This window comes from Hermetia illucens, chromosome 6 (assembly GCF_905115235.1).
Source record: "Hermetia illucens chromosome 6, iHerIll2.2.curated.20191125, whole genome shotgun sequence".
Lineage (NCBI taxonomy): Eukaryota > Metazoa > Arthropoda > Insecta > Diptera > Stratiomyidae > Hermetia > Hermetia illucens.
In genome coordinates this window covers 79,315,310-79,337,652 of record NC_051854.1, presented here as the reverse complement: position 1 = coordinate 79,337,652, position 22,343 = coordinate 79,315,310, and the positions used below count along the sequence as shown (strand labels likewise).

Below are 22,343 nucleotides of genomic sequence, written 5' to 3'. Positions count from 1 at the left end.
TTGACTTCAAAATGAATAAATTTTTTTAATTATGTTTGACAATTAATAAATGTTTAAAACTACTTAATGTGTTTAATTACAATTGGTGACCCCGACGTGATTTGAACGCAACCTCCTGATGAGGAGGGCAGACGAATCCTCGTTAATCAACTTACGCCGGCCACACTACCCCAGCCCCAGCTGATACTGGTGTTCAGCGACAAAGCCGACTCCTGGCTCGCCAACTTAAAGGGTGCTGATCGAATCTCACGCGCCGTTCACCTTTTCCTCTTCACTCGACGGAGTTCCTGATAAATTTCCCCATTATTCTTTATGCGGTATTCTTCCCTTCCGTTGCCAGCTTACATTCATCGTCAAACCAGCCATGCTAATTTTTTTTTGCGAATCGTGGAAAGTATGTTTGTGGCCGTATCAATGATAACGCCTTTCATGTTGTTGTGAAGATCATTAGTTGATGTTGCACCTCCAGTACCTCTGTTGACTGCGGTCATCGCGGCATCCATTTCCCCCTTGTAGGTATTGCGTGTTCAAGGTCTGTCTGTCTGTCCGTCTATCTGCCTGTCTGTCCTTTTTTTATGTGGAGGTGGAAATCTTCGAAAGACACTGGTCTGGACACACCAGTGTGTGGGATTTTTACCCACTAAAACCACCCCCGACTCCTTCCATGCCCCGCGGAATTACCATAAGGTTTTACATCACGGGACGGAGTCAGCTCATTCTAACTTCCTCACCTTCCTTCTATACGTGGTGCACGTGACCGCGCTTTTCTCCTCTTCTCTGCCTTTCGCAGTTTAGTTTGGATAGAAGCGATCATGAAGTTGACCGCATCCCAATTTTCGGCACCACATTTCCTGGTACCAACACCTCTCCTAGAGTCTCCTCTAGATTCTTCCTTTCTTCCACAAATCTCAGACAGTAGAAAAATACATACTCTGGGTCCTCTGGAACCCCATCGCAATTTGGACAATCGGGTGAGGTCTCCAATTTAAACCTGTGCAGGTATTGGAGATATCCTCGGTGCCCCGTGAGAAACTGGGTGAAATTATAATTAATTTCACCGTGTCGTCTCTCCAACCACTCCTTGATGGCAGGAATGAGCCTGTGAGTCCACCGACCCTTTCTCGAGCGTTCCCACTGCTTTTGCCATCTATTTATGGACCTCTCCATTTCACCGTTCTTCGTCTGCGATAAGGGAGAGATTGGTTTCGCGATGTATATGTTCGCAATCTCATTTGCCAAGATGTCAATCGGCATCATTCCAGAGATGACGAATGCTGCATCATCTGAGACAGTCCTGAAGGCAGAGCATACCCTCAGACTGCCCTCAGTTTGTTAGGATTACCTGACATCCGCAACGCTTCCCTCTAAACTGGGGTCGCATAGAGCATGATTGACGTCACCACCCTGACTATAAGGAACCTCCCACGATCGGCATCATCCTTGCCAGAGCCATACCAGCAGTTGATAATATAAATTTACTGCACATGTTGCCTATAGCTGAGCTTCCTGTCTATCACCACCCGCAAGTATTTGATGGTCGGTTTGAAAGTGATGATATGATTTCCAATTCTAATACGGGCGTAATTTCTTTTCCGGTGCTTTGTGATGAGGACCGCTCCGTTTTTTCTTCCGCAAGTGTCAGACCAGAGATCTGTAGCCAACTTTTACCATCACTGATTACCTGGCTTGAGTATAACTCAGCATCTTCGAGATGCTTTGCGAAAACAACCAGCCCTATATCGTTATCGTAACCCACCACTGTGATTAAGTACATCGTTGTACATGATGTTCCAAGTAGTGGGCCCAATACAGAGCCCACGGAAACAACGTACTCCTGGGGCCCCTCATCGGTGTCATACCAGAGCTTCCTTTCAGTTAAATAACTATCGACGATAGCAACGTGACAGCCGGGAATACCAACCTTCGCAAGGTATTTGCGTATTGCATTCCAGTTAGCTGAATTAAATGCACTTTTCACATCCAAGGTTACTACCACGCCTTGGCTCTCAACAACTGGGAGTAATCTATTATAGATTACCCGCTCCAACCTTTTCCCTACCGTGTCCTAAAGACATATGGGTCGGTATGAGGATGGTTCACTTGGAGGTTTACCAGGCTTGGGCAGAAGTACCAACTTTTGCTGCTTCCATGCTGCTGGAAATATCTCCTCGGGCATGCACGCTTCGAACAACTCACGAATATGTTCGGTCTGGATTTCACAGCGAGCTTAAGGGTCATTAGCTATGGGAGCCAAAGTATCGCCTAAATACGGGCTCCGTCCCTACTTGGCTGTTAAAATCTCCAAGTATGATATTTATATCAAACTTAGGACAGGCTTCGAGTGTCCAGTCAACTATAGGGGCGTGAACGTTTATGAGGCTTATATTTCTAAATTTGCCTCGCAAACGCAGCGTGTATAGCCGTTCGCTTATGTTTCCAAACCAATAACGCAGGTTTCATTTTTTTGACTAACTAAAAATCCTACTCTGAGCACATGATTTACTGGATGGCTACTATAAGTTATGGTGTAGCGGCTCTCCTCCAGGAAGTCGGTCCCTGTCCAAAGCAATTCCTTCAACGCAATTACATCAGCCTCATATTGGGACTGGGTATCAGCTGTTTACTTGGCAGCTTCTTCTCTGTACAGGGAACGCACATTTCATGAGAAAATATACAAATCGTTATTCTGTTTTCTTTGCCTGGTTCATCGTTGTGTTGTGAATCCAATCCGAGGCTCCTTTTTTGGTTTCGTAACAAGTTGTTTTCCGTGAAGAGTTGTCAGCCCTAGCCTACCAACCCCCAATCTGGAGGACCTGTTGATACAGTTTGTCCCGTTTTTAGACGCGGGGACTCGCCTTCTATCCTTCTCCGTCTACAACTCTCAGCGATCACCACGTGGAGGTGGAGATAAGGCTTTGTAGTAGAGCTGTTAGTGTTGGTTCAGCAAGTGTTTCCCTGGTTCCATGCTCCCTCTTGGATACCAATCTACTTTTCGCCCTGGGACCTATACTACCCTTTGACCACCAGATTTCTTTAGCTTTTATTAAATTAAAATATATAGTGAGGGTGGAAATTTCTAACGTCAAATGGAAGTACAATTGTTGCGATTTCGAATTAGTTAGTAGAATAATTTGAAGATTTTGTTAAATCACGCCGATTATTGCCTTACCCACAAGCTTATTAATGAAATGAAAGCAGTCCTTCTTAGGAGCACCGCAACTTTTCGTGATCGGTTGGCAATTATTTAAGGGTCCTCCCCCTTACGCACCCTCCTTGCCCTGACGTCCACCTCTGAGAATAGGGTTCCATTTTACTATTCCGTCCTCTCCCGGTGGGGTCCAAAATTAAATCCTCGCTTTTTAACCTCATAGCCCCATTTTAAGGCGCCATAACTCTTTGGAAAGATGACAACACAGAAAGAGTTCCGTCTTCCTCCTCTATACCATTCACATCCTCTCCTACACCCGGGGATAAGGTTGAAAATTCAAACTTCATCATAATGATATCGAAAAACCCCACTTGCCGTGCCATTGGTTTTATATAAAGAGGGAGGTGGTCTTTAAACCTATTTAAAGCCAGTTGTAGTGACCACAGTTAGATACTAGACAGCTACCTCACTCCCCCTTGCCCTTCAAGGGGGGAAATCAGTGCGAGTACACACGATTTCAAATTGTTTTGCCCTTGAGCATGAGCGAGATGTACCGAAAACCCGATCAGCTGTGTTTGACATACCGCCCGGACTTGCCAATGTATTGATGAGATTGGCAAGTTTTTGCTTAAGCATAAGTGAATACGTGAAACAACTTTTTGATATGTGGGTGAGCACGCCGTAGTACCAGAATAGCAAAAGCTCACCGATCTCTCTGTTACCAATACGATTTGACGAAGATTATGCCATTTCCTTGTTTAGCGTCTCTGATGTGTACAGATAAGCTTCTGCAAGCACATTTGCAAGTGGGGTCATTTTTGTAAGGGTACTGCCTATAGTAGATCTACTGTGGTAGTGACCGCGGCTGCGCGACGAGAGCGGAATCTCATTCGGCTCTTTCTTAATTAATTTGTTTAAACAATGCATTTAATAGTGTGCAATTGCCTTAATGTTCGCCGCAGATTGCACATTATTGAATGCATTCGGGCGAATTGATCTTGACAAGAGGCGAATGATTTGCCGCATCCGCAGGCGCATGCGCATGTTGCCGCAACATTGCCTAGCGAGTGAGAGTGGCGATGTAGCGGGAAGTGAAGCGGTGCAGGAAAAAAGAACGGATAGTTTCGGTTTGACTTTCTGAGAAGGTGGAAGGTTGGAGGAGCACCGGGGAAGAGCCGCGAAGTGAGACTAGGGAGAACAAAAGAAGAAAGGCTGGAGCGGCTAGGAAAAAAGAAAAGGAGAAGGTGGAAGGTTGGAGGAGCACCGGGGAAGAGCCGCGAAGTGAGACTAGGGAAAAGAAAAGAAGAAGAAAAGAAGTGTTGAAGCGGTGCGCCGGGAGAGAAAAGAAAAGAAAGGAGGCGAAGCAGTCCAGACTGGAGGGATGAAGGAAAAGAAGGAAGAAGTGGCAGTTGGAAGGAATTATTATGAATAAATTTAAGCCGACGAAGGTGAAGTGCTTTACTTTGTGACGGGATTGATCGTGAGTGTCAAACATTGAGGAGAAATCCCAGAAAGATCTTCGCTAATAGGAAAAGACCGATGTGTACAGCTGAGAAACGTGTGGATTCTAGCATAATATGAGTAATCGTTTACGTAAGAGTTTAATCAATACGCCCGCTAATAATATTTATATATATATGAATTAATTTTTTTATAATCGTTTTCCTTATAAAATTGTTTTTAGAACTTTGTACACCAGCCATAATCCGAGCTCGGAGTGACGTCCTGGGTGAGTTATTGTTTTTATTTTTCTTTTTCTTATTTTCTTATTTTTTTATTTTTTTTTTCTTGTTTTTCTTTTATTTATTTTCTTTTCCTTCGTTGAATTTTATCTTCATTTTCTTTATTTTAATTATTGTTATGAAATTGATTGGAACAATGAATATTAATGCATAAATAATTCAATAGTAGTTTGAGGACTTCCTCCCTTTCGAATCCTCCTCCCCCGCCCCCCCCCCCCCCCCCGCGCGGAACTGCTGCAAAAGGGACATCCTCAAAGTGAATAACTGGCCTGAGGATGTCGAGGTAGGGTGGGAACCTCAGAGGCCGTGCCTCATACAAGATCTGAGGCGGAAGAGACGATCATTGAGACGGTGAACCGTCGTGGATCTTCCCCTCCTTGATCGCGGCACTCGGGTCCGGAGACTTACGGTTCCACGTGCGCGGTCGACCCGTTTTTGTTTTTTTTTTCTTTTAATTTCCAATTTTAGTTCGCGTTCTGTTTGTCCTTCGATAGGCCGTCGCGAAATCCGCATTAATGTCGAGTTTATAATCCGGTGCGGACCCACGCATCGGAATAGACACGTTGTTTTGAGTAATGAAGCGTGAGGGATCAAAGCGCTCAAAGGACCCCCCCACATTCCCGAGCCTGGCTAGCACAGAGGCGTGCAAGAACGTGTCGACCGAGCACTTTGATGGAGCTTCAATCTTTGTGGGCGGACCTTCACGGTCAATTTAGCCAATTCGTTCAAATTTTTGGGATAGCTCTGCCCTCTAGGTCGTTATCGGCCACTCAGGATGATCGACTTGATCTCCTATTCTCATTTAAAACATTAGACGGTTTGAAGAAGGAAGGCGTCTCAGGGAAAAAGGATGGTCTCTCAAGGGTGTGGCTAAAAATTAACCTTTGATCAAGAATTTTGTCAGGAGCAACTTCAATTGCCATTCACATAAATTGAGGGCTTCCCTACCTTCCGACAATCCATACAGAGACACAATCCTATAAAATACCCGCAAGTATTCTCTCGAATGATGTTTCCAATGAAACAAAGAAGAAAGGGTAAGGATACGATAGAGCTTCCTAACGACACAATATAATTCCTGCAGTGCTCACTCGATCCAACATTGCTCCTGTCAATTTAGGTACGTTTGTTGTCCATATTAAATATTTTATGCGATATTTTCAATAATTTCCACTTAAGCAAAGATTATTGAAATACGAAGCACTCTATAAAATCCAACTCATAAAAATTTATGGAGCTATCCATTTCCCTACTTTCCATTGCTAGAAAACTTCCTCATGGTCGACTCCTGTGTACGATACGATGCGATATTATTGTCCGCAGCCACTAAAAATCAACTCCACTAATATTGTTTATGTTGTTCGTGTTGCGAATGTTGTGCATTAACTCTTCAGTTGACGATATAATAAAGTCGTAAAAAATACCGCCAAGGGCGGCGATAGTAATTTTACTTGGATATTAAATCGACGGAAGTGTTATATTCACTGGAAGATCGGAAGCTCCCTGACAAACTCTTTGCTTGCATGAAACTATTTCGCTTCGTAATAGATTTTCCAAGAATGTCGCCAGAAGGAGGTCAACGTACTTCCTTGCCTTAGCTGAAATCTGAACTCACAGATCCATAAAACAAAGCTATGACATACGCGCGTGATTCTCATCTCCACATCCGCACAACCATCAATTTCCCATCCTCAACATTTTATGATTTCTATCCTAATTTTCGTATCAATGACACTGTTCCTTGTCCAACACATAATTTGAACGCTCCCAATGTGGGGGTAAGGACACTAGTTCTTCGGTTTCCTAGAATGTCTACGGCTGATGCCGATAACTCTCTTCTGCTTTCCATTTGATTTATGCTCGTGAAAATCGAACACACAAGGATGAAGTAGATACAGCCAAATTGGGACATTGTAAATGGAGATGTGCTGTATACCCCTAAGTATAGGGAAACTATCACTACTTTGAAATTTTCGATATAGATGCTGGTCTATATCCCTGTGTACATACGTTCCAGATTTTATAGTCAAACTTTTGGTGAATTTAACGGAAACATATGATGATACCTCCGTAAGTTCTTCGTTCAGCATCCATCTTAATCCTATTAGTAGGCAACAGAACATCTTATTTTGGGTGAAAGTTAAACTTTGCGTATTCGTTATGGATGGCATGACTCTCTCCACTTAACATCTCCCATATTACTCAGGAACTCCTAGATTTCTCTAATGTCTTTCATAAAAAATTCCTCTTAATGTTGTACCAAAACAACCTACACTGACGTAACTGTTGAGGCCAATCAAAGATAACACTTAGTCCCGGGGAATTATTCGATGATGTCAGTAGTTCTGGTAAGATTCTTAAAACTTTTGACTGCTTCATGTTTCTGACGTCCCTTATCGCCCCACCCCGAATTGGGTACGTTTCTTATCTAGTCGGAGAGTACTTCATTGACCTTACGGATGTTTGCTTTGCTCCCAGCCTATTTTTCTCACACTGGGCAAGGGGCACTGGGCACCCTTTCTCAAAATGTCCTTTCCTGTTTTATTCACTTCTCTCTTACTTGTTTACGTAAACATAGTTGCCATTAGTTCGCTGTAGAATTATATAAAGTGATTTCTCCAAAGCTCTTGACGCCATTGGTCAGTCACTCAGTTTCTCTTCATTTAAGACCTCCTTTAGCGGTGGAGTAAGTCGAGGCGTTTTAAATAGTTGTATGTCGTGTCCATTTTTCCTTCATCTGGGGTTTTCTGGGCTTCACCTGTTGGGAAGTTTCGCTTCTAATTCAGGCTCAATATTTATTGGTACTACAGTCAAAGTTAACTGTTTTTTCAACCAAACGAATAACCAATTTTATTTTATACGAATTAGTCTACACACACATCGAAAAATAGTTACTCACCTATCAAACAGGGTCATAATAGTCTAACGTTCTACCGATTCCGCTGCCTCCCCAGTAAAAAGACAATTGCCATAGGTGTAATCTAAAAACGATACCTGCGAAAAGTTCTCGACCAAGTCTCCGTGGTGCGCTTCATGCGATCCTATATCATCGTCATCATCTACGGGCACAATAACCGGTATTCGGTCTAGGCCTGCCTTAATAAGCAACTCCAGACATTCCGGTTTTGCGCCGAGGTCCACCAATTCGATATCCCTAAAAGTTTTTTGGCGTCCTGACCTACGCCATCGCTCCATCTTAGGCAGGGTCTGCCTCGTCTTCTTTTTCTACCATAGATATTGCCCTTACACGAGTAGACTTTCCGGGCTAGATCATCCTCATCCATACGGATTAAGTTACCCGCCCACCGTAACCCATTGAGAAGAATTTTATCCACAACCTGATGGTCACGGTATCGCTCATAGCTTTCGTCTTTATGTAGGCAACGGAATCATCCACCCTCATGTAGGGCGCCAAAAATTCTTCGGAGGATTCTTCTTTCAAACGCGGTCAATAGTTCATAATTCCTTTTGCTAAGAACCCAAATCTCCGAGGAATACATGAGGACTGCCAAGATCATTGTCTTGTACAGTAAGAACTTTGACCCTATGGTGAGACGTTTTGAGCGAAATAGTTTTTGTAAACTGAAATAGGCTCTGTTGGCTGACAACAACCGTGCGAGGATTTTCTCGTCGTAGCTGTTATCGGTTGTGATTGTCGACCCTAGATAGGAGAAATTATTAACGTTTGACCAGTACGACTTGATGTTGTTGGTTGGTTTTTTGTGCTGACGTTACCACCATATATTTTGTCTTGCTCTTCATTGATATGCCCAAGATATCGCATCAATCGGCGCTTGCTCGATATGGATAAAGGCAGTTTGTACGTCTCGGGTCGTTCTTCACATGATGTCGATATCGTCAGCCTATGCTAGTCGTTGGGTGGACCTAAAGAGGATCGTACCCCTTGCATTTACCTCAGCATTACGGATCACTTTCTCGAGAGTCAAGTTAAAGATTTCGCATGATAGGGCATCCCCTTGTCGTAGACCGTTGTTGATGTTGAATGGTCTTGAGAGTGATCCTGCTGCTTTTATCTGGCCTCGCACATTGGTCAGGGTCAGCCTAGTCAGTCTTATCAATTTCGTCGGGATACCGAATTCTCTCATGGCCGTATACAGTTTTACCCTGGCTATGCTGTTATAGGCGGATTTAAAGTCGTCGAAAAGATGGTGCAACTGATTTCCATATTCCAACAGTTTTCCAATCACTTGCTGCAGAGAAAAAATCTGATCTGTTGCTAATTTTCCTGGAGTGAAGCCTCTTTTGTATGGGCCAATGCTGTTCTGATCGTGTGGGGCTATCCGGCCTAGCAAGATAGAGAAGAATATCTTATAGATGGTACTCAACAACGCGATACCTCTATAATTGCTGCACTGCAGGATGAACATCGAGGTGTATAAGGCTTCATTCTGCTGACTTGTTGGTAAAACCTGCTCGCCTGGTGCAGTTTCTCCTTGTACTTTTCGAGTTCACAGACCTGTTGCTTCTCCCAGGTTTCCTTTTTCCATCTGTGTAGTCACTTCTCCGCCCGCCGGAGTTCTTGGTAGGCCTCTGGGCATGCCCGCCTCCTTTGAGAATGCAACATTACTCGATATGCAGCATTCTTTCGTTCCGTAGCTAGCTTACATTCATCGTCAAACCAGCCGTTTCGACTCCTTTTGCGGCTGGGGCCAAGTATGTTTGTGGCCGTATCAATGATAACATTCTTCAGGTGGTTGTTAAAATCAATTGTTAATGCTTCATCTCCAAGAGTCTCTGTTGACTACAGTTATTGCGGCATCCATTCCGCCCTTATAGGTATTACGGAGGGTTGTGTTGTGGATGGCTTCCGTGTTAACTATCAACTAATTGTAACAGGGGATTCTGGGTGGTGTTGTTATTCGAGCTCGGAACACCATGCCAACGAGACAGTGATCCGCGTCTATATTGGCCCCCCTATATGTTCTGACATTCATCAAGGCTGAGGGGTAGCGGCGTTCAATCAACATGTGGTGAATTTGGTTGAAAGTGGTCCCGCCTAGAGTGGCCCACGTTTGTTTGTGGACCGTTTTCCGCGCAAACCAGGTACTTCCAACAACCATTTCGTGTGACACTGCTAATTGAATAACCGGCAGTTCGTTATCATTTGTATTTTTATGTAAGGTATGAGAGCCAACGTATCGCCTGAATACAGGCTCCGTTCCTACTTGGCTGTTAAAATCCCCAAGTATGGTTTTGATATCTTATCTGGGACAGGCTTCGAGGGTTCGTTCTACTGCCTGGTAGAAAGCATCCTTCTCCGGTTCTGCAGTCTCCTCTGTAGGGGCATGAACGTTAATGAAGCTTATATTTCTAACCTTGCCTCGCAAGCGCAGAGTGCATAGCCTTTCCCTTATGTTTTCAAAGCCGGTAATAGCACGTTTCATTTTTTGGCTGACTAAGAACCCTACTCCGAGCACACGGTTTACTGGATGTCCGCTATAATATATGGATTAGCGAAATTTCTCCAGCAAACCGGTCCCTGTCGAACTTATCTCCTGTAACGCTGTTATATCAACCCTATATTGGAACAGAGTATCGACTAGTTGCTTGACAGCTTCATCTCTGTACAGGGAGCGCAATTTCAATGAGAAAATGCGCCAATCGTTATTCCTTTTTCGTTGCCGGGTTCGTCGTTTTGTTACCGGTCCAGTCCGAGACTCCTATTGTGGCTTCGTAGCTTCGGTTTTCCGTGTAGGGTTGTCAGCCCTACCCAAGCCCCAACCAATACCAGTTGATACATTTTGTCCCGTTTTTAGGCGAGGTGGACTCGTCTTCATCCTTCTTTGTCTGCAGCTTTTCGGTAAGAAAGAGCTCGCAGCATTCTTCACGTGGAGGTGGAGATAGGGTTTGGTAATAAAGCTGTTGTTGTTGGTTGAGCAGGCGTTTCCCAGGTTTTATGCTGCATCGTGGGTACCAATCCACGTCTCGACCTCGGATCTATACTACCTTTTGATCGCCAACCAACGTTTAATGACCAAGTTTAATGAGAGTGGTTCTGTAGTGACATCAAAGCCTAAAATAAAGGCAGATCCACGACATACGGGAGTATAAGGTTATCGAGGCCGTAGGAACCGATTCTCAGCAGTTTGTGATGCATTCATCGACTTAATGGATAATTTTAAATGTCGATTTGCATGTTAAATACAATGACAATTGCCACAAAAATTAATGCCACCTGAAAAGCCTCGTCGCGTCATTTTTGTTGGTGAATCTGGAGTGCTCAAAAGTCAAGGTTTATGCCAACATAACAAGAGTCGAACAACTTAAGGCCAATGTGTTCAGCGGAATTGCCGGAACTGAACCAGAAACACTCAAAAAAGTGATGGAAAACGACGAAAAAAAGCCGTGGAAATTATAGCATATTTTGGTCTCTTAATGCCATCAAATTGGTTGTTGGGTTGACCGGAAATTAAATATCGTGAAAAGCTAGTACAAGAAGTATTCCGCAGGAATTTTCCATAGTATGCGAAATGCATTCAGTTCACCCAATTTAAGCCGAATATTCAGATTCCTGCTGACAACCATTGTATCCAGTTACAAGGTGCACTTCGAAACGAGTGACTGATTTAAGTAGCACGTTATTTTCACAGACCTCGCATTCTCCGATACCACATGGGGGGGGGGGGGGATAACCTCTCTGCTTGAATCGCGAATTTCGGACAATGGAACATAGCATGCTTAAGGTCCCCGGGTGCAACGACGCATTCGCGAACGTCTAAGAAATCGTCGAATTCGAAATGATGCAAGTACTTCCTGCATCCACGGTGTCCGGTAAGGAACTTCGTTAGGTGGTAATTCAATACTCCGTTTCTTCGCTCGATTCACCTGTCAATGCATGGGATAAGTGCATGGGTTCAGCTGCATTTTGCAGAATTATCCCACCGTTTGAGTTTCGCTTTCCAGAGATGAACGGTACAACCCTTCAACACTCCGAAGAAGTGAAATATCTGGCAGTAATTCAAGACAAAAAGCTTCTTTGGAACAAACATGTAGAGATAAAGCTGAAACGACCTCTCACAGCTTATGTACTGTGTAGGCGGACCTGTGCCTCGATATTTGGACTTAGGCCTCAGGTAGTAATGTAGTAGTGTATGGATATATGTTGCTATCATTAGGCCGATATTCGCTTATGCATCGGTAGTGTGGTAGGTTAAGGTGAAGCAAAAGAGTTTTCGCTGAAAACTTCCTACACTGCAAAGAACTGTGTATCTGGGTATCACCGGTGCCATGAGCACCACATCTGGCGCAGCTCTGAATGCATTACTCAGTTTGCAGCCCTTGGATTTATTTATTCAGAGTACTCCAATGAGAGCAGCTCATAAACTTATTCGATTGGATCTATGGGGAAACAATGCACGTGGAGGGCACAGAACATTGGAAGAGTCATTTGGAGAACTGAATCTAGTTCTCGCAATGCCTTCCGATTCTCAGATCCCCATACATCTGTTTGATAGAAGATAGGATGTTATCTTGAAAGGAAGAGAAAACTGAGACGAAAAAGAACAATGAGTATCAGGATATACTGACGACTTCTATACCGATGGTTCAAAAACGGAACAGAGTTCTGGAGCAGGAGTCTACCTCTCGAATAAGAACGAAAAGTGGGCTGAAGTGTATGCGATCTTAAGAGCCTCAACCTGGATGATTGACGAGTGGTTGAAGGACAGGTGCATCGCGATCTGTAGCGGTAGTCAAACTGTATTGAAGGTGTTGAATAGTACTTTGATCACTTCAAAAATCGTTCAGGAATGTAGAAACCTATTGAACTCTGTTTCTAGATTCAATACGCTGGATTTACTCTGAGTACCTGGTCATTGTGGTGTGGAGGGAAATAAAATCTCGGATGCCTTAGCAAAAGAGGCTTCAACTTTCCCCATGCTCGGACCGGAACCAGCAATTGAGGTGTCAGTAGCATTAGCTGATGCTGCTATCAAAAGCTGGGAACAAGCTTCCCATAATGGCAGGTGGGAAACCGTTAATCCTGCTAGGCAAACCAAACTTTTCTTGTCAGAACCAAAGAAACATACTGTAAAGTTTATCCTGTCGAAAAGCAGGAAGACTTGCAGAAGTATTGTGGGCATTCTGACTGGCGATAATTCACTAGCTGGGCATATGTTCAGAATAGGAATTATCCAAGATGATATGTGTCCATGCTGTAATAAGGAACAAAATCCGCGAACATTTTTTATGTGAATGTCCCACCGATGGACGCACGAGACATCAGATTTTTGGTGCTGATGTGCTCCAACTGCAGCGGGTAGCATCAAATCCACTAACGGAAGCCATGCGATACATAAACGAATCCGGGATATTCCGTTAGATAGGGGAATCGAGTACAATGGACCACGGGGTCTGAGTGCTCAGATACTTTGCCTCTCCCCCACTTCAAACACACACATCCCGCTGTGGCCTCCATCTCTTATACATCGCCTTCCTAGTGACAATCACATCGGCCGGATTCGTGCTCCTTCTCTGGTAGATAGAGTGTGCCTCATACGCTAGAAGATCCAAGTGAATCATTCCCGCCAAGCTCTACTTCATCCGGGACTGTCATATAAACGCTGCACACAGTACACGGTATACCGAACTAACCCTCCTCCAGTTCACCGTATCCTTCAGCGCTAAATTCAACGACCCCTGGGATAAGCAGTCAGCAACTGAATTTTCGCTCTCCAATATTAGGCATTATCCGTACTAAAGATGAACTAGGCTCTGCTGCCTTTCCTGGCGCATAATCCAGGTGCTCCTTGAAGCTCAACTTGGCATCGATTATTACCCCCAGGTATCTAATGAACGATTTTAAAACAACGTAGTGATTACCAACCCGAATTTATTGCCTTTCCTGCAATTGGTAGTAAGGACCGCCTTGGTTTTTTCGTTCGCCAGGTCCAGTTTAACCACTTGTAACCATGGTTTGCTGCATAAAGTTTGCACTTCCATAAAATTCCATGTCCTATTGAATCTTATGAATGTCTTGAGATAAATTAATTAATTCTTTCTATTTCTATATTTTCGTTTTTTTACGGTAGATTTAGATATTTTTATATTTTGCAATCTTTCTTTTCCTTGCCTAATTGGATCCGCTTTTGCCCCTCGATTGCATCAGATGTTCATGATTAAAAAACATGAGTCCCATGCGTTTGTGCGTGTATCGAAAGAAAGATAGATATGTTGTTAGGCATACAATGTATTCAGAGATAATGAATCTCAGATTTTCCATGATTATGTATATTCTTACTGTTGAACAAAGTTTAGTCGGCCCACTCCGAAATTTCCGAGAAATATTAAGCCTCTACTCCGTCTTACACACTTAACGCCATTTGTTGCCCTTAAAACACAAGGGAGAAGTGGCCGAACCCTTTCTTTCCCCCTTTTGTATAATTTAGGTGCTACATTCTAAGATTGTATAATTATGCTTATCTGGTTAGTTTAACAACAACAAACAACGATTATTCCAGAACAATGTCGCAAGCGCCGTAGCCGGTTGATTGATAACGTTTTCAATCTAAATAAGCTCATCTTTCTTTCTCCTACTGCAAATCTGAATCGAATTCATTCTGTAGTAAATTCAAATTATTACATGATCCCAGTCTACATTGTCCAATATTAAATAAAACGCGACTATCTGCGCTGAATTAGATTTAAACTAGTTGGTGAAATGGATACTCAGTTGGCGGTGAGGGTGGCATCAATCACAACATCCACCCAGTAGTTCTCGAGTTCGTGTAGCCCCCATTAATAGCGAAAGTATTTCTGCGGTACATTTCTCCATTCTAGAGTATCTGAATCGAATTTAATTTATGCTGCATCCGTTAAATTGTGACAAAGGTGGCTTATAGCAATTCAGTGTGTCCCTTGATTGCATTTCCTGCTCACTATTTATAGTTTTCTTAATGATAGTGTATTTTGATTTATTCGGATTGTTGGAAATGTCTAGTGCTTCCAGTATGTTTTAGCGTATTGAAGTACGTACCCAGATTCATATTATAGTATTTAACTGGATAATATAGAGGTGAAGAGTTCACAGTGTTGTGAAATTATAAAGAAAGGCTGAACATCTTAATTAAGGATATAGCCAGGATTTATCTGGATAATTGGGAAACTGGAAGAAAGATATCATTGTCTATTGAAATCCCGAATGCCCAACAAACTATACATCCTTACTATATTCTCTAGCATACACCACTTTCTAGTAGCTATCACTAGTAGAATTAGGTCCTCATCCTTTTCGATCAAGTCTATTTCTCCAAACAGTTTTAAATGCTTTTGCTGAAAATTAATATGCAGATCCTGTGAGGTCGTAATCTTACAATCTTCCTTTTTTCTCGGTCCACTAGCCCAGTCAACTTCAATGCGTATGCAGCACAGGCACCTGAATTTGATGATCTGGTTCGCTTTTTCTTTGGCAAACACTTGGGGAAAACGGCCCTGTTATGCTGCGCTTTTCGTTATTCAGTTTCTGATCTAACCAACCTCCTCCTTGTTTGCGAGGGTCAAATTGATAAAAAGAACTCATCAGTACAACTTCAAAGTGAGATAGCTTGAGTAAAGGGTAGGTAGGTAGATATCAGTGGACGTTCCGAGGAGCCCAATTAGCGCTGAGATCCGCCGTTTTGATGCCACAAACTCCTAAGACCGTGGCTGCTGTTACGAGAGCAGGGAGCCAGAGTCTGGCCGGCTCCGTCTTCAGAGCCAGCCCGTAGCATTCACGAAGGAAAGTAGCTCTCCGACCCTGCAACTAGAAATCTCTCTGAGGTCCCCAAAGAATGGTTTGACCAGTGTCCGTAGCCTGACCCTAGCTAAGGCTGGGCAACCGCAGAGAAAGTGCATGATGGTTTTTCTTCTTTCTTCGTAGCTTCGTCAATGAGAATTATATGGTATACCAAGCCCGGCGGCATTGTCCCCTAGGAGCTCTCGTAATCGGGCTATATTATACGCGGGCTAAATTCTTCTTGACTTTCCACAGTTCGTAAGTCCTCGCCATCTAAGGCCCGTGGGTGCTAAGTGGTGCGAGTAGACACCGCCCCTAACAGCTGCCAACGAAATACCGACTGTATTCACCCAACGGCTGCCAAGAGCAAAGCCTCGTCTGGCCCATCCGCCGGCCCGCATCTGGCGGGCAGGACTGGAAAGCCTCAGTAGCACCTGCCCACGCGGTTCTTTGAATCCTATTAAGCTTCATCTTATTGTATTTTTTTCTCAAAGCCTGCCACCATACAATAGAGCCATACGTTAGGATCGGACGCACTACAGCGGTGTACATCCAGAGACCCCTTTTTTTTGCAAAGGCTCTCTTGCAGGCATAGAAGGCTATACAGGCCTTCTTAACCCTCAATTCTATGTTCCATCTCCAATTTGGCTTTAATTTCCAGGATACAGACACATGATGGACGGAAACATTCCTGACACTAATATCACCAAGTCGTCGGCATACGCCACCACCTTCGTAAAATTTCGTCCATTACTATTAACCAGAGCGCCGGAGAGATGGCGTCACCCTGGGGCGTGCCTCTGTTCACAGCTTTGATCAAGTGGTTCCAGATCCGACTGGATTATCCTGGTACTTAGCATGGATATTATCCAATGCGTAAGATACCCCTCCAATCCAATACCAGCCAAGGCTTCCTTGATGGCGTTGCTACTAACGTTGTTGAAAGCTCCCTCTAGATCCAAGAAGGCAACTGGAGTATACTGTACTGCAGCAATTGCCAATTACGTCGTGGAGGGCGGTTTCGGTTGATTTTCCTTTGGAGTAGGCATGCTGGGACTTAAAGAAATGCGTTCTCTCCATAATCGTCCTTAAATATATCTCCAGGTCGCGCTCTAGGGTTTTCAGGACGAAAGAGGTCAGGTTAATTGGTGGAAAATTCTTCGCGGACTCATGACCGGGCCTACCCACTTTCGGTATGAAAACCACTCGTACGTACGTATCCTAAAGAGATGCAGCTCCGGTAAATCTCAACAAGCCACAACCCTTTCCTGCTGCTTCTGAAGCATGACTGGCATTATGCCATCTGAACTTGGAGATTTATATGCGGAGAAGTTGTTTATAGCCCAGCCGATCTTATCCTCGGTAATTACCGATTTGATAGTCTCGCACAGCTGGGATGGCAGCAAACCCTCCACGCAAGGTTCTGAATCATAGTCTTCCTCCTAGAAAAGTGCGCTTGAACCAGCAGCTCCAAGGCTTCGCTAGAAGATTCCATCCAAGGGCCTTCCGACTTTTTATGAAGGGATGGACTCTTATGTTCCTTGAACAGAATCTTACTGAGCCTCGCGGATTCACTGGTGCTTTCGACGTTCAAACAATAGTTCAACAAAGACCGCCTCTTGGCGGTCCTGATGGTCGTCTTGTATTTCTTCAGGCAGTCCTTGTATGGTTGCCAATATTTATGTCTGTAGTAGATGTTAAATATTTTTCTGGTCAGCTTCCTGAGACTGTGGAGATCTTAATTCCACCACGGTGGCAGTGTCTTTTTGCCGTACATAGCAGGGCACGAGAGTTTATAGACGGTATCGAATGCCACCGGGGCTCTCTTTGATTCCATTTCGTCTGTCGTGCCAATCTTAAAAATTTGCCCACCAGAGAGTTTGTTCTTAATTAAACTTCCTCCAGTCGATCCTACACATCGATAGGTTTGAGCTAATAATAAAATCAAAGAATGACTCACCTCTTTCGTTGATTTTCCAGCTGCCTTAAAGCGTATGCCTTGCATTGACGTCGCAGCCTATCAACAGGTTGGCCTTCTTTGTTGCTATGGTGTTCGTCAGATTTTGTAGTTCTTCTGGCGGAGCTGATCGGTCGTGAGCCATGTAAGCCGAGGAAATATACACGTTCTCTGCCCCTTTGGCTGTTTGTCTGGGGTTCCTCCTACTTGATAACAACCCATGGGAATCCTGGGGTTCTGAAGATGTAGGGATTGGAAGAGTTTGACCTTATCCATGCTTGAGCAGGACACCAGTGGACTTTCGCGGTGCTACGTCTGGCACCAAGTATACAGCTCTCGACGGTTACTGTCTCCTGGTTGGATGCCAGCGGCTCGTCCTCCAATGATGCTACTAGCATCACCTCCTCTTCTTCTGTCGTGGTTTTTTTCTTAAATTAAGTCCATGTCTTGGTCCCACGAGTAGTCCGCGAAGAATGTCCACTCTGACTAGTCCAGCCGCCAGGGTAAGGATCTTATTTGAAACTGAAGATGCCCAAGGTATTTAGAGTTCGCATACTAAAGACCAAGCTCCCCATTGGCCATGCAGCCCTAGGCGTATGCTGTTCCACCTTGGCTTGAGGTCTTATTAGCACCTTCTCCTGTGCAGGGAGGATGATCCCTACGCTATTGTTTCGGTCCATCCCCCGCCAGATCTACTTGCCCCTAATACATGACCAGCAGACAAGCAGATCCTCGTCAGTTGCATGAGCCTACTCCCAGCCCGGGTCCTAGACACTCTTGGCCCGTCCAAAGACGGTTTCCAGCGGCCACAACGAGGAAGTCAAGTGAGGAACGAATTATGCAACATCATTATCATTTGATAAACCGTTTGTTGTAGTTGATCGTCTCCATATTTAACCAATTCGGCTGCAATTCTATCGGCTTCTAGCGACTTATGTTCAGTAAGCCGATGAATATCACGGAGGACTCCGTTATGGATGGCTACAGATATGCCAAAACAGTGACCTAAAACATAAAACCAGAAAAACAGGCATGTGGTAGTGTTCAATTGTCCGAAGCTACTCATAGCTCCCCACAATCCTCGCACTGCAATATCATTGAGAACCTGCCGGGATTATGTAAACAGTAGGTTTCGTTAAGGTCCCATTCCGGACAAAAAATACTTGATGCAGCGTCTTCTTGAATAATGAGAGAAAAATTCCAGCCAAATATGTGGAAGTGTATGTATGATGCTAAAAGTCTCCATACGAAGTATTAACTAGTCATTTTTTGAGTTTTTAATGTCATTATTAGCACTGTCCGAATTTTGCTTACGGAAATGGAGTTTCCTTTGTTATTCGCCCTCAGCAAAGGTTTCCTTCTAGTCGATCACTATTCGTCCAATCGAATGACTACCTGAGTCGAATCAAGTTAATAATCTTAGGCGAGCGTAATGCTGACCACATTGCCTCCTACAGGGTACTGTAATCCTGTGTACCGTTATGGTCTCGAATGAAGTGCTCTAAGCACTTGTAGAAATCTGTCTCGGTCATAGCTTCGATATGGAGGTCACTAATACTATGTCCGGCTTGCGGCTGGTGGTGACCTTTACCATGCCCTCTAGCATCATTCAGTAGCCATGAAAGGGGGTTCAGTGCCATGCAAAACCAAAGGGGACTCAAAGAGTCCCCCTGGAAGATGCACCTGCGTATGTGGATGGATTCTGAGGTATTGGCACCCTGAGATAAAGGTACTGATAAGGTGGTATGCCACCCTTTCATGACTGTCGCCAAAAACTTTATTAGTTTCGGATCAATGCGATACAGATGTAGGACATTGATTAGCCAGGTATACGGAACGGTATCGAAAGCTTTGGCATAATCCATATGGCAACTAAAGAGGCTTGTTTGGGCTCTAGTGGTCGACTCAGCATGCTGGGCTGGTAACCCCCAAAGACCACCCCAATACTCTTTCGCTTCCGTTACCAAAAACTGCACTGTCTGGACGCTCTGTTAGGATGCGTTAAGATATCTAAAACAGCTCCGCTGGTTCTTCGCGTATGTTGCATTCTGGGCACGTCTGGAGTGACTTTCCCCATACCGTCGTAACCGACTGCATATGACAGAAAATTTCTGCTGTAGTGTGTCCAGAATTTCAACTACGGGTGTCTCACTGTAGATGGAATAGTTTTTTCCAACCCTCTGCACTTTATTTCTTTCCCGTATGCTGGCATTGCCAGTGCTGATCTAAATCAGTCTAGCAATGTCCTCCCTTAGCGAGTCCCGCCAACGTTCCAGGTGAATTTTCCGGTCATTCAAACCAATAACACGAAAGCGAATCTTCTGATCGTGCGATCTGACAGCCGTAACTGCACCACAATGCGCAAGTGGTTGTAGTTGCAGCAATGACATATCAACACATATTCGAGACGCAATCCCATCATTGATTTAAGATAGAATTCTAGGAGTTGCTGGAGATGCACAGAGCCTGGGAATACCTGGTCTATGCAAAGGATCCTTTTCCGAGAATTCTATACACGTTCTTTGGAATTGGTACCCTCTGCTCCCATTGACTCTCGCTAACCAGTTTCCGCGATGGCCTTAAGTCCAACACACTCCCTGATGATGACTGGGATTGTGTCGCTGCGAGTTATAAAGCGGTACTAGTCTGCGACTCGCTACACAGTCACATGCGCGAATTGCGGGAAACGCTCGCCGAATCTCTAGTGATGTTTTACCCGCCCCCGCCGTCATTTTCTAGTAGGAGCGGATGATGAAGAGGTTCATTTGTTCCATCTACTTCATCCGCTGCCGACGCGAACCTGCTGAAGTGATCGCCACAGATTGTGGCGAAACAGCTGCAGCAGGCGGAGCAATGCTTCTGGCCGTCGTGGCGCCTAGGCGTCGAACCGCCCCACGACTAGCGGTTTCGAGGCCGTGCTGTTCATTACGGAAGCCCGACCCAGTCACCAAGTCAGACGACTCCCGCCAGTTATCCATGCCGGACCTCAAATTTCTCCTTCTTCTCATTAGGTGGATTTGAATTTTATTCCTAACTGACAGGCGCTCTTCCTCAGCGAGTAATCTGCAAGGTTGCAAATTTCCTGCACTTTCTTCACCTACCCCGTCAGACGCTGCGGTGGCATACAGCCCTTCAGACTGAAGTTATCTATCCCTCCTCCTTTCACAACGGGGCTTAGGATCGGCTCCGGCGGAGTTCCGAGCACTTCGAATAAGTACCTGAGTGAAACCAGATTAATAATCTCGGGTGAGCGCAATGCTCACCACATTGCGTCCTACAAGATACTGTAATCCTGTAGTGTACCGTTACGGTCTTAAATGTAGTGCTCTAACACACTTCAAGGCCCTGATCCAATTGGATTGTTGCGCCAACTATTATTATTATTATTGGTCCAATCGAATTTCTCAAAGACTTTTTCTGACCTCATCACAAGCTCGTCATACTTCTGGTTGACTCTGATACCCTTAAGGCGACTGCTTTCCTTTTAATCCCGCAAAAACATTTTCTTTTCTTCTGTTTCTCTAACTTATTTCTGGTGTGGCACCTTCCTGCCTTATAAACTACTTTATTCACTTATGACAAAACAATTTTCAAAGTTAACAACTATCAATAGAGCAGTTGGGATTATCAGGAAACACTAACTTTATATTTGACGGTATTAACTAAAGTTACAAACTTCAACTCAAATCAATCCACTTTGTTTCCATGAATCTGAATACATATGCATTTCTCATCCTTTGGCTCCTATGTAGCCATGCATACGGAAATGTGTGGATGGTCTATATCGAGAAGGAAAATATATATGCATACAGTTTCACGGAAGTTATTTTATTATCCACAGTTACGAGTCTTGCACCTTAGCGCCTCCTCTTGACTGCATTATTCCTGCAGTCTATTCCAAACTGCATTATTGGCTGAATATCTACATACATATTGATATTGAAATATTGGAAAGACTTTGATCCTTGTCAATGAATGAAACTCCGGAGCAATTGGTTCTTTGATTTCCCTCTCCCCCTATAGAATTTCCTAGAAAAAACTGTTCCTGGGGCGTGGTAATCCTAAGCGCAATCACTCTGTGCATCATTTATCTGTAAGTCACCATCATTCTGTGCATCATAATCTTTCCGTGGAAGTAAATATGGAAGTCCGTGGGATGACTAGAAAGGGCTTCCACGGAACTGCCTGTTAACTGGAAGCAAAGCAAGGGTTGCAATTTCCATAGTGGGCAATGAAGTTTTCCAACCAATCACTTATCCTGTTTAATTTCATTTAGATATTTGATGGCTGAAGGCTTCAGCTGCGGTTTTGAAAAAATTTCGAGAGTCAGTATAATGGTTTTCATTTTCAATGGGACATTCCCTTCTGAACTCCTCCCATTGCGTTTTTCAAGACGGAAATCAAGGTGGGATTTGTGTGTGTGTATATCTTTCAGGTGGGGGAGAGGCAAAGCATCTGAGCACGGAGAACTTATTGGTCCATCGTACTCGATTCCCCTGTCTAACGGAATATCCCGGATTCGTTTATGTATCGCTGGATTTCTTTTAGTGGAGGTGATGCTACCCGCTGCAGTTGGACCACATCAGCACCAAAAAGCTGATGTCTATCTATAGGCGGAGCACTCACATAGAAAATGTTCCGTGGATTCCGTATCTCCATTACGTGATGGACACGTATAATCTTCGAAAATTCCTATTCTGAACGTATGCCCACCTAGTGAATTATGGTCAATCACAATGCACACAAAACTTCCGCAAGTCTTCC

The 22,343-nt window shown here is 44.2% G+C and overlaps 1 protein-coding gene across 2 annotated transcripts in view; it reads left to right on the top strand.

Moving 5' to 3' along the window:
• Positions 1 to 14,539: 14,539 nt before the first annotated feature.
• LOC119660288 (sodium-coupled monocarboxylate transporter 1) overlaps positions 14,540 to 22,343 on the top strand; it is a 32,950-nt gene continuing 25,146 nt past the window's right edge. The window contains exon 1 of one of the 2 annotated variants that reach the window (XM_038068760.1): positions 14,540 to 14,739. The gene's annotated coding sequence lies outside the window, so the exon portion shown is untranslated. Of the gene's footprint in view, positions 14,877 to 22,343 lie in introns of both variants that reach the window. The other variant, XM_038068759.1, reaches the window with a different exon arrangement.